Source organism: Bombina bombina, chromosome 4 (genome assembly GCF_027579735.1).
Source record: "Bombina bombina isolate aBomBom1 chromosome 4, aBomBom1.pri, whole genome shotgun sequence".
In the NCBI taxonomy this organism is placed as follows: Eukaryota; Metazoa; Chordata; class Amphibia; order Anura; family Bombinatoridae; genus Bombina; species Bombina bombina.
This window is the reverse complement of record NC_069502.1, coordinates 637,466,133-637,473,184: the sequence shown is the minus strand read 5'-3', so window position 1 is coordinate 637,473,184 and position 7,052 is coordinate 637,466,133.

Below are 7,052 nucleotides of genomic sequence, written 5' to 3'. Positions count from 1 at the left end.
CATCTAACCATTTAACAATTTCTATCGGAGTGACACAAGACTCAGTTTTACTCTTCCTTCTGCTTTTTAGTCTACACATGATCCCTTGGTTTCTTAATAAAAACCTGTGGGTTTCATCATTAGCTATATGAAGATGACACCCAATTCTAACTCTGCACCAAATCTATTCTATTTTATGATTGTTTAAGTCACTAGCTACATTTGTCACATTTTCTACATCCAAAAGCACAAAATCAATAACTAAGCTCCTCCTCTCCTCTTTACATTCACCGTCCCCACCCCACCCCTTTAATCTTGATTGATTGATGAATTACTTAAATGGACAGTTTACTCAAAAATGTTCTCCCTTTTAATTTGTTCCCAATGATCCACTTTACCTGCTGGATTGTATTCAATTGTTTACAAGTATTTCCATTACCCTTATATTGGTATTTGAAATAGTTTATTTAGCCTGTGCTATCCCCACCCATCCTAAAAGTTTTTGGCCCCAAGGCCAAGTTGTGTTAACACAACCAGTAGAAGAAATTACACTCCCAGTGGCTTATAGAAGAGATACGGTAATAAAATGTTAATTTTCCATTGCTCTCTCCAAGTATTGGTGATTGGTTTATGGACATACATAAGGTAAAGAAGCAAGTATATGTACAAAATGTGATAAAGTAATGAGATCTGATTACACCTACAAGCTCAACCCATTTTTTTAGGTTGTGGCTTCAAAACACAAAATCAGCTAATTCATATACATAAATAAGCCTTAAAAAGCAGGTAAAAAAAGTAAATGGAAACACATTAAGGGAAAAACTATTTTATAGTATACTGTCCCTTTAAACTTGGAATCACAATAGACTTAGAACATTATATTGCCCCTCATAATCCATATTTGAAAATGCCTTGCCTTTTAAAATTTAAAGCATTTGCTAAAAATGCGTTATTGTTGCAGAAAACTTAAAGGGACAGTCTACTCTAAAATTAGTATTGTTTATAAAGATAGATAACACCTTTTCTAACCATTCCCCTGCTTTGCATAGCCAACATATTAATATACTTATAACCATTAAACGTCTAAATAACTGCCTGTTTCTAAGCCCCTGTTAACCACCTCTTATAGCTTTTCAAAGCAAGACAATGCTAATTCATATATGCCATATAGATAATATTGTGCTCACTCATGTGGGGTTATTCATGAGTCAGCACTAATTGACTTAAATGCAAGACTGTAAATGGTACTTTGATAAGGTGGCAGCCTGCATAGGCTTAGATACAAGGTAATCACAGAGGTAAAAAGTATATAAATATAATGTGGGGTTTTGCGTAGTTGGGGAGGAGCAAGAATGTCAAGTGTAGAGGAGAGAGTATTGTTATAGTGGGTTGTAGCAAGGTCAGGGCAGGATATCGTGGAAGTGTGGGGGAGGAGTGTTTGAATAAGGTTGGAAAATTGGAGAGGATCCACAGCTTGCAGATTTCTACATGTGCGAGGACGAGGGGGACATGTAGGTTTTGCCTGTACTTTAAGATTATAGGTGAGCAGATGGTAGTCTGAGACAGGAAACGGGTGACAGGGGGCATCAGAGACAGAGCAGAGGTAGGAGAATACTAGATTGATAGAGTGTCCATTGCAGTGAGTAGGGAATAGGGTAGATAGTGAGAGACCAAAGGAATTTGTGAGTGAGAAGTTTAGAGGCAGCAGGGGCAGATGAGTTATCAATGGGGATATTAAAGTCTCCTAGAAATAGAGCAGGTGAATTTGTAGAGAAAAAGTAAGTATAGAGTGAGTAGAGAGAAATATTTAGCTGGAACCTACTCTATTAAATCTATTTTACCATGGAATTGCAATACCAATTTGCGTGCTAATGTTAGCTGTCATTAGCTACCATTAGCTCTTCACTTGTAATCTGGCCATTGTATCTTCCTAAGAGACTCTTAATCATGATCGCGCCTTTGTGAAGAGGTTTTATAGGGAACACGCCTCCATGCATGCAAAGTCCACGCAGTGACGAGAGTGCTTTTTAAAATACCTTCCTTCTGTATTACTGAACTTGTAATCTGGAACAAGCATTTGTCACTGTGAGTTCAGTTAAAGCAGTGAGAATATAGAGGTGGATCAATTAATTAAATTGCTAAGCAAGGGAACACCCATCTATACAGCTTGGAAAATTAACTAGGCTTTTGGTAGGTGAAACATTTTTAAGGCACAGACCCCATCTGTCCATGGGGTTAACCTAACCTCTACAACATGATAAATTGTGTAGACCATGATAACTTGATCTGCAAATGAACAAACAGATACAGTTTACTTGTGCTTTCATTTTACTAGCAGTTAACACACACTAAAGACTAGTGCTGTGTTAAATTGCAGAAGGGAGTATGGGTGAGTAAAAAAAAAGACACACTGACATACTTCATGCAACATGATGATATTCAGTTAATTAATTCACAAACAAGTAAAAGCTTTAAGTATTTGGATTATGAACTCTGTTGTTAATTTATGTTTACACTGTATACCTAGTTCTAATTTGAGGCCAGATAACTTCTATTGATATTTTTTAGCAATGTCAGAACAAACAATTTTATATTTATAAATTTAACAAGAATTTAGTTTATAGTAGGGGAATCTCACAAAATCATTGCTCTTTTTAGAATAAAGTATTTTTGGTTGTAATTCCAAATCTTTATGCTTTCTTTAAAAAGCTTTTATTACATATTAAGGGCAAGATTACAAGTCGCGCAGCAAATCTGTTTTTCACAATCGCAAAAAAAACACTGCGAGTGTTAAAAAGGGACATTAAACCCCAAAATTTTCTTTCCTGATTCAGTCAGAGAATACAATTTTAAATAAAATTCCAATTTACTTCTATTATCTAATTTGCTTCTTTCCTTAGATATCCTTTGTCGAAGAAATAACAATGCACATGGTTCAGCCAATCACACAAGGCATCTATGTGCAGCCACCAATCAGCAGCTGTTGAGCATATCTAGATCTGCTTTTCAAGAAAGAATATCAAGAGAATTAAGCAAATTAGATAATAGAAGTAAATTAGAGAGTTGTTTAAAATTGTATTCTCTATCTGAATCATGAAAGAAAAAATTTGGGTTTAATGTCCCTTTAAGCTTTTTGCGCAAGTCGGGTTACGCTGAAATTACAAGTTGAGCAAAAAAGTTTTCGCTCTTGCGTAAACACGACTAGCGGAAAGGGTAACCGCTAGCACAATGATTATAAAAAGTAAAAAAAATTTTTAACAACCTACTCGTGCGCTAACCTCAATCACTATAAGCCCCTACTGTAAAATTATCTAAACTGCCACCCCCCACATCGCAGACTACCTAATAAACTATTAACCTCTTAACTGCCATCCCCACACAAAGCAAACTACCTAAATAAACAATTAACCTCTAAACCACCATCCCCCCACAACGCAAATTACCTAAATAAACTATTAACCCCTAAACTGCCATACCCCACAACGCAAAGTTCAAACCTAATATCTAAACCCCCTAACCTAACACACCCTAACTTGACCTAAATTAAAGTCCCCCTAAATTAACTAAAAAAAAAATCCTAACTACCATAAAATAAAAAAAACTTGCCTGTAAAATTTAAAAAAATAATAATCTTAACTGTAAAAAACCTACAACTAACATTAGAAAATAAAAAAAAAACTTAAATTAAAAACAACCCGAGATTACCTGGGGGAAAAAAATAACATTGCAGAAAATAAAAAAAAATAGAAATTACAGAAAATAAAAAAATCCTAAAATAACAGAAAATAAAAAACCAAACTACTAGAAATAATAAACATTAATCCTAATCTAATACCCCTTAAAATAAAAACCCACCCCCAAAAAAAAAAATATTTTAAAAATAAACTACAATAGCTCTTAAAAGGGCTTTTGTAAGGCATTGCCCTAAAGCAAACGGCTCTTTTGCAAAAAATAAAAAAATAACCCCCCCAACCCCCCCCCCCCAAAAAAAATAACACTAAACTACCCAGTTATCCTGAAAAGGGCATTTGGTTATACATTGCCCTTAAAAGGGCATTCAGCTTTTTGCTGCCCCAAAAAAACCCTAATGTAAAAAAAATAAAACACCACCAAAAAAATAAAAAAAATAAAAATCTAACCCCAAAGTTGGTTCTCGCCAATGATGATGGGCGGCACTCCATCTTCATCCCAGCGGTGCTCCATCTTCATCTCGGGTCCATCTTCCTACATCTTCATTCTGGCAGTCCATCTTCTATCTACATCTCAATGGCGGCGGCGAGGTGAGCGGCAATGGTGGTGGCCAGTTGGCGACATTGGTGGTCCTCTTCAGACCTTCAGCACAGAGGTCCTCTTCATGCGGTCTCCAGCCGCACACTGCACAGGGTACCCTTGCATTCCTATTGGCTGATTTGAATCTTCAAATTCAAATCAGTCATTAGAATGAAAGGAAAAAGCTTTGGGGTTAGATTTATTTGTTTTTTTTTGGGGGGGGGGTGTTTGGTGCTTTTTTTTAGATTAGGGTTTTTTTGGGCAGCAAAAGAGCTGAATGCCCTTTTAAGACCAATGCCCTTTTTGGGGGCTATGGGTAGTTTAGGGTTTTTTGAGTTAGGTTTTTTTTATTTGGTGGGGTTGATGGTGTGGGGGGTTGTAATGTTAGGGGGTTGTTGTTTTTTTTTTGGCAAAAGAGCTGTTTGCTTTAGGGCAATGCCCTTTGTAGCTTATTTTTAGAATAGGGTTTTTTATTTTGGGGTGGGTTTTTATTTTAAGGGGTATTAGATTAGGATTAATGTCAATTATTTTTGGTAGTTTTTTTTTGTTTGTAATTTTTTTTATTTTCTTTAACAATATTTTTTATTTTCTGTAAGGTTTTTATTTTGTAATTTATTTTTTTGTTATTTTGTAGTGTTAGGGGTTTTTAAATTTTGTAATGTAGGTTTTTTTTTACAGTTAAGATTATTATTTTTTTTTTTAATTTTACATGTATTTTTTTATTTTAAGGTAGTTAGGATTTTTTTAGTTAATTTAGTGGGACTTTAATTTAGGTTAAGTTCAGGGGTGTTAGGTTAGGGGGTTGAGATATTAGGGTTAGAACTTTGCAATGTGGGGGGATGGTGGTTTAGGGTTTAATCATTTATTAGTTTGCAATGAGGGGGGATGGAGGTTTAGGGGTAAATTATTTATTTAGGTAGTTTGCGATGTGGTGGATTACGGTTTAGGGGTTAATACTTTATTTAGATAGTTTGCAATGTGGTGGGATGGTGGTTTAGGGGTTAATAGTTTATTTAGGTATCTTGCAGTGTGAGGGGATAGTGGTTTAGGAGTTAAAGGGACATAAAACAGGTTGAGATATGTGCATATCCTAAAAAGGCTTTTTTGCATGAAAAATTGTTTAAAAATTGCTGGCAAGTATTTTAAAATAATTTTCAAAAATAAGCAAAATGAATTACATAGCTAAGATGCCTGGAGCAGTCAATTCCACCCCTCCATATCAGTATTTAGACACACGCATTGTATTTCAACTGAGTTCACAGCTTCTAGGCATGCTCCAGAAGATAATCCCTATGCATTTTGGCATTCTAGCAAAACAACAATAGATATAGATAAAGCCATTAAAGGAAATGTGTGGGAGGAGTTAGAGATTTTCAATTCAGAAACTAAAAAGAAAGGGTTAATGGCGAGGCACTGCTGTATAACTTTGCAGGTAAAGTAATTAAAGTATATATTATTATATTTTGTCTCTATCCCAACTTGTTTTATGTCCTTTTATCAGTGTATTTTAGTGTAACTTTGTCACCTAGACAAACTCTTTACACAAACTTTTAGCTTGCTTAAAAAGTTTGCGCGACGAATGCAATTACGTGCGCACAATTGCATTTACTTTAAACTTGTAATACAAGTGCTATTTACATAGAAAATATGGGGAGCGTAAATTACTGCGAGTTCGAGCAAACAAATTTGCGGTCATTTTTATAGCGCTCAACTTGTACTTGGATTTGAGTGTAAAGGGACACCACAACCTCACAATGACGTTTACGCTCCTAGCGAGGTCGATAGCGCTTCACTTGTAATCTTGCCCTAAAAAATTTAATTTTTTATATTATTTTTTGTGACATGCCAAAGTATCAAGATATCATAAAATTATATGTAGGGTAGATTCTTATACCTATAATCTATCTTATAACATATTTTTACAAAGACTTTTGTTGGCTTTCCTTCATTAACCACAAGAGAAATCTTTACACAGATTCAGCGATAGTCTGGATAAGGTTATCTCTCTCCAGCTGCTGCAACTCTCATGAGATTTTGTATGAAATTATATAAAAGAAAGGAACAATTTACATTTTACTGCCTTGTGCTATTCATTCCAAAATCTGCAAGGATTTGTAAGGTAAAGTTTGATTGGTATTGTATTTTTATTGCTGCAAGGTTAAACTGAAAGATTAAAATGATAATAAATGTATATGACTTTATTGTATGTTAACCTATATCTGATCTACTGTAATAATGTATTGCTTTGATAGATAGATAGATAGATAGATAGATAGATAGATAGATAGACAGACAGAGACATACAGACAGATGATAGCTATTAACGTGAGCATAAAATAGCAATTTAAATAAATGACAATAATTACACATAATAACTGCTACTTTTAGGCTAATATGTGTGTGTGTGTATGTGTGTGAGTATGTGTGTGTGTGTGTGTGTGTATGTATGTGTGTATGTGTTCAGGTATGTATGTGTGTGTGTGTTCAGGTATGTATGTGTGTGTGTGTATGCGTATTTGTGTTGAGTATGTATGTGTTTATGTATGTGTGTATGTGAGTATTTGTGTGTGTTTGTGTATGTGGGTATGTTTGTGTGTGTGTGTTATATTCATGATCACATGCTACAAATCCATAGTGCTTCAGGAGCCTCAAGCTTCTCCCTTCTTCAACAATCAGTATGGAGTCTAGACTACCATTTCTAAACTTATATTTTTTACCCAGTAATATTTTTGCCAAATTTTACACATACTAAGTAGCTGTGCCTTTGCTCAATATCTTCTGCACGTTTTAGGAATGCCATAAAC